This window comes from Apium graveolens, chromosome 8 (assembly GCF_009905375.1).
Source record: "Apium graveolens cultivar Ventura chromosome 8, ASM990537v1, whole genome shotgun sequence".
In the NCBI taxonomy this organism is placed as follows: Eukaryota; Viridiplantae; Streptophyta; class Magnoliopsida; order Apiales; family Apiaceae; genus Apium; species Apium graveolens.
This window is the reverse complement of record NC_133654.1, coordinates 170,483,094-170,495,148: the sequence shown is the minus strand read 5'-3', so window position 1 is coordinate 170,495,148 and position 12,055 is coordinate 170,483,094. Positions and strand designations below refer to the sequence as shown.

The 12,055-nt window shown below is 40.3% G+C and overlaps 2 non-coding genes across 2 annotated transcripts; one reads left to right on the top strand and one right to left on the bottom strand.

Annotated features, from left to right (window-relative positions):
* The first annotated feature begins 6,004 nt into the window (after positions 1 to 6,004).
* On the top strand, positions 6,005 to 6,111 carry LOC141681547 (small nucleolar RNA R71). The gene has a single exon (XR_012558976.1). It is a non-coding gene; the product is annotated as a small nucleolar RNA R71 (small nucleolar RNA).
* A 3,510-nt stretch (positions 6,112 to 9,621) lies between these two features.
* On the bottom strand, positions 9,622 to 9,728 carry LOC141681075 (small nucleolar RNA R71). The gene has a single exon (XR_012558518.1). It is a non-coding gene; the product is annotated as a small nucleolar RNA R71 (small nucleolar RNA).
* Positions 9,729 to 12,055: the final 2,327 nt, after the last annotated feature.

Genomic DNA, 12,055 nt, shown 5'->3' with positions numbered 1-12,055 from the left:
AGCAGTCTTTGCCATTGGAGAAAACTTCACCAGAAACTTTTGCGCAAGATCTTGCCACGTAGTGATGGACCCAGCTGGTTCAGAATGTAACCAGTCTTTTGCCTTATCCCTCAGTGAGAATGGGAAAAGCCTCAACTTGATAGCCTCATCAGTCACGCCATTATACTTAAAAGTGCTGCAGATCTCGACAAAATTCCTTATGTGCATGTTGGGGTCTTCAGTTGCCGCTCCTCCAAAAGAAACAGAATTCTGCACCATCTGAATAGTGCCCGGCTTGATTTCAAAGGTGTTAGCTTGAATAGCCGGATGAAGGATGCTTGACTGAATGTCATCAATTTTAGGCCGAGAAAAATCCATAAGAGCTGGATCAGCTTGAACAATACGATCTCCCATGTTTACTGGTTCTTTCTGCTCAGTTCCTGAATCCGAATCCTCAAAATCTAACTTCTCCGGAGTATCAAGAACTTCGTCTTTCTCTTCAGCTGTATCTGAGGTCCTCTTGCGAGCACGAGAACGAGTTTGCATAAACGCTTGCTAAAGTACCTGAAACACAACCGAAAAGAGTAAGTAACTACTATGTCTTAATCACTGAGTCCTAATGACCAATGATGGTAAGTACATAAACTAAACAAATACGCCGAGTCCCCGGCAGCGGCGCCAAAAACTTGTTAGGGCGAAATCACGCACTAATATTCACGCAAGTATACACATTCGCAAATAATATAGAATACTTTCTAGTTCGTTCCCTCAGAGACTCAGACTAAGTTTTGTCTAATTAAACTCACTCACCAATGTATGATTACTTCTCAATGTTAAGATAATAACACTTAAAATTGTTGATTAAATATTAACTATAATTAACTACTTAATTAACCACTTAACTAACACTTCAATTTATCAATAATAAAACACTCATGAGATCACAACTTCATTATTACTTCCTTCTATAGCCATTGTTATTACCTTTAGCATGCGACAGTGATGACATTAATCGAATAACATGAAACTGATAAAAGCCAACTTTCATTGTACTAATACCATTCTACCAAGCATCCACAATTAAGATAGAAGTTGAATAGTCATCAATTATGTTGAGTTCCTATATGTCTACAGAAATTGACAACACAACGATTTAAGCACAAGTTATTCCTTTTGATTACATAGGGCAAATAAAACTGTTAGAGTTACCCACTAATCATGCACAACGTACACGAACCTATGGTAGCATGGCAAGTTCTAAATCTCAAGATCGACCATCGCTTCACAAGAGATTAACACCCTATCTTATATGTTCGTGACGCATATAAGACGAATACGCACAACCAATACTAGATATCATGCAATCATCACACACTAAAGTATTAAACAATTAACTAAAGAATTCCATAATAAATCCGTTGCAACCCCATGATCACGATTAGCCCATAATAGAACTTATCGCCATCATGGGTTCATATGAAATCATGATAAACAACACAAGAAAATAATAACTAAACTAATTATATTAAAACAAAGTACGTCACAAGAGTAAATAAGCCAAAGCAAGAAAACTAGCATCCAACGTTACAACGAAACAAGAATCACAAGAATATATGCTTCCTATTCGCTGCAGTGTGCTAAATCGGTCTTCTTCCTTATCTCCTTCGTTTCTTGCGCCAACACAATTTAAAACATAATCTCCTTCTTCTTCTCTATGAAAACGTCTCAAATCTACTTATATAATAGTCCCATAAAACTCAGATTACATAGAAGTTGGAAGCCAAACAGAAGTAGAAGTCTAAAATAATTCAGCTTTTTCCCCGACCCTGCGCGGCCGCTCAGCATTTCTGCGCGGGCGTGCAGGACCCTACTGGAAAAATTCCAGGTTTTCTCCATTTCTTCGCCGTAATCTTCCCGTTCTTTTCCTCTCTCAATGGTGAACACATGCCAAGGCTTATTCTTGATGATTCCTCCTCCGAAATACAACTAATACCCTGAAATGCATAAACACTAGAAAAATGCATCAAATACACAAAATACTTGATTTCAAGACACCAATTTAAGCCATTTTAAGACGTTCTAAGTGGTATAAAATACCACTTATCAATAATCGACTGCCAGCAAGATGTACAGTTTATTGCAAGATGAGATAAAAGGCCCCATGAAATCGATTCCCCACACATCAAAGACCTCGACTTCAAGCATCACATTTAATGGCATCTCATCCTTCCTTGACAAATTTCCCACTCTTTGGCAACGATCACACCTTAAAACAAACTGATGAGCATCCTTGAACAAAGTAGGCCAGAAAAAACCTGCTTGCAGAATACGAGCTGTCGTCTTCTCACCACCATAGTGTCCACCATAAACCGTGGAATGGCAGTCTCGTAATATCCCCTCCGTCTCACAGAACGGGATACATCTCCTGATGATCTGGTTAGCTCCCTGTCTAAACAAATATGGTTCATCCGACATATACCACTTCACCTCATGCAGAAACTTCTTCTTTTGAGCGGATGTCAAATTAGGAGGCATTATATTGCTGACGAGATAGTTTACAATATCTGCAAACCATGGTTCTTCCTCCTGAATTGCAAACAACTGCTCATCCGGAAAAGATTCATTGATTAACGTCCTATCCTGTGAAGTAGAATCGGGATTCTCCAATCTAGAGAGATGGTCAGCTACTTGATTCTCAGTACCTTTTCTATCTTTGATCTCTAACTCAAATTCCTGAAGTAAAAGCACCCAACGAATGAGTCTCGGCTTCGAATCCTTCTTGGAAACTAGATAGCGAATAGCTGCATGATCAGTGAATACTGTTACTTTCGTACCAAGTAGATACGATCGAAATTTCTCAAAACCAATGACTATAGCCAAAAGCTCCTTCTCAGTAGTGGTGTAGTTCAATTGGGCACCATTTAAAGTCTTACTCGCATAGTAGACCACATGGAAGAGGTTTTTCTTGCGCTGTCCCAGAACTGCACCTACCGCATAATCACTCGCATCACACATCATCTCAAACGGTTCTGTCCAATCTGGTGCTGTAATAACTGGTGCAGTGATCAAACTCTTCTTGAGAGTCTCGAATGCTGCCAAACATTCATCATCAAATTTGAAAGGCATATCTTTCTCAAGCAAATTGCACAACGGCTTAGATATCTTTGAAAAGTCCTTGATGAATCGCCGATAAAAACCCGCATGACCAAGAAAACTACGGATTCCTTTCACAGAATTAGGTGGGGGAAGATTTTCAATGACTCCCACCTTGGCCTTGTCCACCTCCAGACCCTTGCTAGAGACCTTATGCCCAAGAATAATGCCTTCACGCACCATAAAATGACATTTCTCCCAATTGAGCACCAAATTAGTTTCCACGCATCTTTTGAGTACGACGCGCAGATTATTCAAACATTCATCATATGAGTGTCCAAAGACGGAGAAGTCATCCATGAACACTTCGACGTTATTTCCAATCATGTCAGAGAATATAGCCATCATACATCTCTGAAAAGTGGCCGGGGCGCCACATAACCCAAACGAAACTCTGCGAAAAGCAAACGTGCCAAATGGACAAGTGAAGGTAGTCTTTTCCTGATCCTCTGGTGCAATACAAATCTGATTATACCCGGAATAACCATCCAGAAGACAAAAATACTCATGACCCGCCAATCTGTCAAGCATCTGATCAATAAATGGAAGAGGGAAGTGATACTTCCTTGTGGCTTTGTTCAATTTTCTATAATCCATGCATACTCTCCATCCTGTAACTGTTCGAGTAGGGATGAGCTCATTCTTTTTATTTGCGACCACAGTGATACCTCCTTTCTTAGGTACACATTGTACGGGGCTCACCCACGAGCTGTCAGAAATAGGATAAATGATGCCTGCATCCAGCCATTTCAGAATTTCTTTCTTCACCACTTCCTTCATGATGGGATTCAGTCTTCGCTGCTGTTCCACAGTTGGCTTACTACCTTCCTCTAGCAGAATTTTATGCATACAATATGAAGGACTTATCCCCTTGATGTCTGCTATGGTCCATCCTATAGCCGATTTGAATTCTCTCAAAATCCTTAAGAGCTTGTCTTCCTCACTACCTGAGAGGTCAGATGAAATAATAACAGGCAACGTAGATGAATTACCTAAAAAAGCATACCTCAAGTGTTCAGGTAATGGCTTGAGCTCCAAGGTAGGTGCTTCCTCTATTGATGGTTTGAGCTTCCCTTCAGCATTCTTAAGGTCAGAAGTACCAAGAGATTCAAATGGTATGTCCAGCTTTCGCTTCCAGGGAGAAGCGTTCAGATATTGTAATTGCTCGTTGCCATCTTCATCATCGCTGTCAAAATCCCCCACTAAGGCTTTTTCCAATGCATCATAAATTAGCATGCGATCGAGTTCCGAAGTAACCGCAGAATCAATCACATCCAATTTTAAGCACTCCTCATCTTCTGTAGGGAATTTCATTGCCTTGAATACGTTGAAGGTCACATCCTGATCTTGGACCCGCATAGTAAGTTCACCTTTTTGCACATCTAACAAGGTACGGCCAGTAGTTAAGAAAGGCCTTCCCAAGATTTTGGGAATCTTCTTATCTTCCTCAAAATCCAGAATAACAAAATCTGCAGGAAAGAAGAGCTTATCCACCTTGACGAGCACATCCTCAACTATGCCCCTTGGGTAAGTAATGGAACGGTCAGCCAATTGTAGCGACATGTATGTGGGTTTTGGATCAGGCAGATCCAGCTTTTTAAAGATCGACAACGGCATCAGATTAATGCTTGCTCCCAAATCACAAAGGCACTTGTCAAAAGTCAGATTGCCAATGGTGCAAGGAATGGTGAAGCTTCCTGGATCTTTCAGTTTTGGTGGTAACTTTTGCTGCAGAACAGCGCTGCATTCTTCCGTGAGAGCAACGGTTTCAAGGTCATCCAGTTTCACCTTCCTTGAAAGAATAGTCTTCATAAACTTCGCATAACTAGGCATTTGTTCCAGAGCCTCAGCGAATGGTATATTGATGTGAAGTTTCTTGAACACCTCCAGAAACTTTCCGAACTGTCTATCCAGCTTTTGTTGCTGCAATCTCTTAGGAAAAGGTGGTGGAGGATAGAGCTGTTTCTCCCCTGTATTAGCCTCAGGCAGAGTGTGTTCAACAGTAGTCTTCCTTGGTTCCGCCGCTTTCTCCTTTTGCTTAGATTCTTCATCTCTAATTTCAGCTTCTACTTCTTTTGCCTTTTCAGCATCAGCCACTTTTCCAGACCTTAAGGTAATAGCCTTGACTTGCTCTTTAGCTTCCTTCCTGCCTGGTACTTCCGTGTCACTGGGAAGAGTGCCAGGTTGACGATTGAGCACTGCATTGGCTAATTGACCGATTTAATTTTCCAAGGTCTTGATAGAAACCGCCTGACTCTTGCACAACTGCTTAAGTTCCTCAAAATCAGCACTAGTAGGTGCAGCTGCACTTCCCTGTTGAGGATATGATTGTCTTGTAGCATACTGCTGTGGTTGCTGGAATCCAGGTGGGTTAAACTGTTTACTCACTCCTTGCTGATATGGTGGCTGAATAGCATTCTGATTATTCCCCCAGCTGAAATTTGGATGATTTCTGTTGTTAGGATGATAGGTCGCTGGCACAGGCTGCTGTTGTTGCTGATAATTATTCACATACTGAACAGATTCGTTGATAAGAGAACACTGATCCGTAGCATGAGAACCTGCACAAAGCTCACAAACTATAGCTATTTGATTAACTCCATATGTAGCCAGAGAATCAACCTTCATTGATAGCGCTTGGAGCTGGGCTGCAATAGCGGTGGCTGCATCAACTTCCAGAATACCTGCTACCTTGCCTGACGTCATCCTCTGAGTTGGGTTTTGATGCTCATTTGCAGCCATCGTCTCTATAAGATTATACGCCTCAGTATAGCTTTTAGCCCATAAGGCGTCTCCAGCTGCTGCATCGAGCATGGGCCGAGATTGGGCCCCCAAACCATTATAGAAACCAGTGATCACCATCCAATCCGGCATTCCATGATGTGGACATTTTCTCAACATTTCCTTGTAGCGTTCCCAAGCCTCGCACATAGATTCTGTAGGTTGCTGCGCAAACTGAGTAAGAGCACTCCTCATAGCAGCAGTCTTTGCCATCGGATAAAACTTCACCAGAAACTTTTGCGCAAGTTCTTGCCACGTAGTGATGGACCCAGCTGGTTCAGAATGTAACCAGTCTTTAGCCTTGTCCCTCAGTGAGAATGGGAAAAGCCTCAACTTGATAGCCTCATCAGTCACGCCATTATACTTAAAAGTGCTGCAGATCTCGACAAAATTCCTTATGTGCATGTTGGGGTCTTCAGTTGCCGCTCCTCCAAAAGAAACAGAATTTTGCACCATCTGAATAGTGCCCGGCTTGATTTCAAAGGTGTTAGCTTGAATAGCCGGATGAAGGATGCTTGACTGAATGTCATCAATTTTAGGCCGAGAAAAATCCATAAGAGACGGATCAGCTTGAACAATACGATCTCCCATGTTTACTGGTTCTTTCTGCTCAGTTCCTGAATCCGAATCCTCAAAATCTAACTTCTCCGGAATATCAAGAACTTCGTCTGTCTCCTCAGCTGTATCTAAAGTCCTCTTGCGAGCACGAGAACGAGTTTGCATAAACGCTTGCTAAAGTACCTGAAACACAACCGGAAAAAATAAGTAACTACTACGTCCTAATCACTGAGTCCTAATAACCAATGATGGTAAGTACATAAACTAAACAAATACGCCGAGTCCCCGGCAGCGGTGCCAAAAACTTGTTAGGGCGAAAACACGCTAATATTCACGCAAGTATACGCGTTCGCAAGTAATATAGAATATTTTCTAGTTCGTTCCCTCAGAGACTCAGACTAAATTATTGTCTAATTAAACTCACTCACCAATATATGATTACTTCTCAATGTTAAGACACTAACACTTAAAATTATTGATTAAATATTAACTATAATTAACTACTTAATTAATTACTTAACTAACACTTCAATTTATCAATAATAAAACACTCATGAGATCACAACTTCATTATTACTTCCTTCTATAGCCATTGTTATTACCTTTAGTATGTGACATTGATGATATTAATCGAATAACACGAAACTGATAAAAGCCAACTTTCATTGTACTAATACCATTCTACCAAGCATCCACAATTAAGATAGAAGTTGAATAGTCATCAATTATGTTGAGTTCCTATATGTCTACAGAAATTGACAACACAACGATTTAAGCACAAGTTATTCCTTTTGATTACATAGGGCAAATAAAACTGTTAGAGTTACCCACTAATCATGCACAATGTACATGAACCTATGCTAGCATGGCAAGTTCTAAATCTCAAGATCCACCGTCGCTTCACAAGAGATTAACACCCTATCTTATATGTTCACGACGCACATAAGACGAATACACACAACCAATACTAGATATCATGCCATCATCACACACTAAAGTATTAAATGATTAACTAAAGAATTTCATAATAAATCCGTTGCAACCCCATGATCACGATTAGCCCATAATAGAACTTATCGTCATCATGGGTTCATATGAAATCATGATAAACAAACACAAGAAAATAATAACTAAACTAATTATATTAAATCCGAGTACGTCACAAGAGTAAATAAGTTCAAAGCAAGAAAACTAGCATCCAACGTTACAACGAAACAAGAATCACAAGAAGATATGCTTCATCTTCGTTTCGGTGTGCTAAATCGGTCTTCTTCCTTATCTCCTTCGCTTCTTGCGTAAAAACACAATCTTCTTTTAATCCACCCACTTGTGAAAACGTCTCAAATCTACTTATATAATAGTCCCATAAAACTCAGATTACATAGAAGTGGAAACCAAACAGAAGTAGAAGTCCTAAAATAATTTGTCTTTTTTCCCGACCCTGCGCGGCCGCTCAGCATACCTGAGCGGGCGCTCAGCTTGCTGCGCGGCCGCTCAGCAATGCTGAGCGGGCGCTCAGACCTCTACTGGAAAAAATCTGATTTTGCTCTGTTTCTTCGCCGTAATCTGCCCGTTTCTTTCCTCTCGCAATGGTGAACACATGTCAAGGCTTATTCTTGATGATTCCTCCCCCGAAATGCAACTAAAACCCTGAAATGCATAAACACTAGAAAAACGCATCAAATACACAAAATACTTGATTTCAAGACACCAATTTAAGCCATTTTAAGACGTTCTAAGTGGTATAAAATGCCACTTATCAATTTCTTTGGTTAATTTGTTTCGATGCCTTAGTGTGTGGTGATTGTATGATAATCTAGTTTTGGTTGTGCTTATTCGTCTTATGAGCGTCGCGAACTTATAAGATAGTGTGTTAATCTTTAATGAAGCGAAAGTGAATTTAAGGGTTTAGAACTTGCCATGCTAGCATAGGTTCATGTATGTGATATACATAATTCTTAGGTAATTTTAACCATCTTACTTGACCTATGTAATCACGAAAGATAACTTGTGCATTAAACCATTATGTTGTCAAATTCTATAGACATATAGGGTCTCAATATAATTGGTGTCTATTCAGCTTCTATCTCTTTTGTGGATGTCTGGTAGTATGGTATTCATACAACGAAAGTTGGCGTTTATCAGTTTCGGGTTATGTGATTAGTGTCATTACCATTACATGCTAAGGTTGAGAACGAAAAGGCTATTGAATGAAGTATTTAATGAAGTTAGAATCCTATGTTTGTGTCATATATTATTCAATTCTCTTTAGTCTCTTAGTTTATGTTCTTTAGTATAATCTCTTAGTTAAGTGTAGTATAAACAACCTAAAATTTTTATTCGTCTTAGCATTAGATATTAACCATACTAGTGTTGCATAAATACATTGATTGAAATTAACCTAAACCTATCCCTATGGGAACGAACTAGAATTTATTCTATATTACTTGCGATCGCGTATACTTGCGTGGATATTAGTACGTATACTAGCCCTAACAAGTTTTTGGCACCGCCGCCAGGGATATCGGTGTTAATTTATTAGTTTATGTATTTGTCATAATTGGTCGTTAAAGTTCAGTGACTAGGACATTGTTACTTACTTAATTCCTTATCGCGTTTCAGGTACTCTAGCGAGCGTGTATGAATACGCGTTCTCGGTCTCGTAAGAGGACACTGGATCAAGCTGAGGAAGAAGCTGTAGTCGAGGAGAAAGTTGAAGAAGAGATCTTAGTTGAGAAAGAAGAAGAAGTTCTTATTGCAATAGAAGAACCAGAAGCGAATCCAAAGGCTTTGATCGACTACTCTCAACCGAAGATCGATGATATTCAGTCTAGCATTGTTCGACCAGCCATCTCGGCTAATAACTTTGAGATCAGGTCGAGCACGATTCAGATGATACAGAACTCAGTTCAGTTTGGGGGTTCTCCGACAGAAAACCCCAACATGCACATCAGAGATTTCATCGAGATCTGCGACACTTTCAAGTTCAATGGAGTTTCTGAAGATGCTATTAAGTTAAGGCTTTTCCCATTCTCTCTGTGGGATAAAGCTAAGTGCTGGTTATATTCTTTACCACCAGGATCTATCACCAAATGGGAGGATCTTGCTCAGAAGTTCCTAACCAAATTCTTTCCTATGACGAAGACTATTGTAATCAGAAATGCACTTACTCAATTTGCTCAGCCATCTGGAGAATCTTTATGCGAGGCTTGGGATCGATATAAGGAGTTGCTTAGGAAGTGTCCTCATCATGGGATGCCTGACTGGATGATCATTAACTATTTCTATAATGGTTTGGGTGCTATTTCTAGACCCATGCTTGATGCAGCATCAGGAGGAGCCTTGTGGGCTAAAAGCTACGATGAAGCTTATGAATTAATTGAACTGATGGATGCCAATGAATACCGGAATCCTACTCAGAGATTAACTCAGGGCAAGGTAGCAAGAATTCTAGAGTTGGATAAAGCTACTGCTATAAATGCTCAACTTAAAGCTTTGACGATGGAGGTGGATTCTCTCTATAATTATGGAGTTAATCTGATCACTAGTGTCCGCCCGTTTGAGCCATTACGAGCCGAAAAGTGTGAGCTTTGTGTTGGTGCCTATGAGACAGATTAATGTGCCATTTCTAGTGAATCAGCTCAGTTCGTGAGCAACTTTCAGAGGTCGCAGCAACCTGTACCAGCCACCTATCATCCTAACAACCGCAATCATCCTAACTTTAGCTGGAGAAACACTCAAAATGCGGTTCAGCATCCTTATCAGCAGTATCCAGCAAAATAGTACAACCCTCTGGTTTTTAGCAACCGCAATATACACCAAGGCAACAACTCCAGTTGTAACAGTCTAATAAAAAATCTGAATTGGAGGAGTTGAGGCTTATGTGCAAGAGCCAAGCGGTTTCTATCAAGACCTTGGAAAATTAAATCGGACAAATTGCCAATACCTTGTTAAATCATCAACTTGGTACACTCCCTAGTGACACTGAAGTCCTAGGAAAGAGGGATGTTAAGGAGTAGTTAAAGACAATTACATTAAGGTCTGGGAAGGTTACAAATCCCGAACACTCTCAAGTATCAGATGAAGAAGCTATAGCTGAGGAAAAAGTGCAGAAGGAAGCTGAAGTGGAGCCCAGGAAGAATACTGTTGAACACACTCCTCCTGAGGGTAATACAGGGGAGAAACAGATCTATCCTCCACCTCCCTTTCCTAAGAGGCTGCAGAAGAAAAAGCTGGATAAGCAGTTTGGGAAGTTTCTGGAGGTGTTCAAGAAACTTCACATCAACATACCTTTCACTGAAGCTCTTGAAAAGATGCCTAGTTATGCGAAGTTTATGAAAGGTATACTCTCTCGAAAGGTGAAGCTTGATGACTTAGGGACAGTAGCTCTCACGGAGGAATGCAGTGTTGTGCTGCAACAGAAGTTGCCTCCAAAGTTTAAAGATCCTGGAAGCTTCACTATTCCTTTCACCATTGGAAAAGTGTCGTTTGACAAATGCTTATGTGACTTGGGAGCTAGAATCAATCTGATGCCTTTGTCAATCTTTAAGAAGTTGGACTTACCTAATCCAAAGCCTACTTATATGACTCTACAGCTGGCTGATCATTCTATTACATATCCGTAGGGCATTGTTGAGGATGTTTTGGTCAAGGTGGATAAACTCATCTTTCCGGCTGATTTTGTAATTCTTGATTTCGAGGAGGATAAGAAGATTCCCATAATCTTGGGAAGACCTTTCTTGGCTACTGGACAAACCTTGATAGATGTGCAGAAAGGTGAGCTCACCATGAGAGTGCTGGATCAGGATTTAGCTTTTAATGTGTTTAATGCCATGAAATTCCCTATAGAAAATGAGGAGTTCTTAAAGGTGGAGTTGGTCGATCCTGTGGTTAGTTCAGAACTTGATCAATTACCAAGGTTTGATGCCTTAGAAAAGGCCTTGTTGGGGAATTTTGATAGTGAATATGATGAAGGTGATAAGCAATTGCAATATCTGAATGCTTCTCCCTGGAAAAGGAAGACGGAATGCCTTTTGAATCTCTTACAATGGAGGAGCTGAACAAATCTCCAAAGCGCCTCAAGCCATTTATTGAGGAAGCTCCTACACATAACCTTAAACCATTACCCGAACACTTAAGGTATGCTTTTTTGGGTGATCAATCTACTTTTCCTGTTATTATTGCGTCTGACCTTTCAGGTAGTGATGAGGAAAAACTTTTAAGAATTCTGAGAGAGTTCAAATCAACAATTGGATGGACGATAGCAGATATCAAGGGAATCAACCCTTCTTATTGTATGCATAAAATTCTTCTAGAGGAAGGTAGCAAGCCTATTGTTGAGCAACAAAGAAGGATAAATCCTATCATGAAAGAAGTTGTGAAGAAGGAAATTCTTAAGTGGCTAGATGCAGGGATCATCTATCCCATTTCTGATAGTTCTTGGGTGAGTCCAGTTCAGTGTGTACCAAAGAAAGGAGGTATCACCGTTGTTGCTAATGAGAAGAATGAGCACATTCTGACTCGAATAGTCACGGGGTGGAGAGTTTGCATGGATTACAGGAAGCTGAACAAGGCCAGGAGAAAA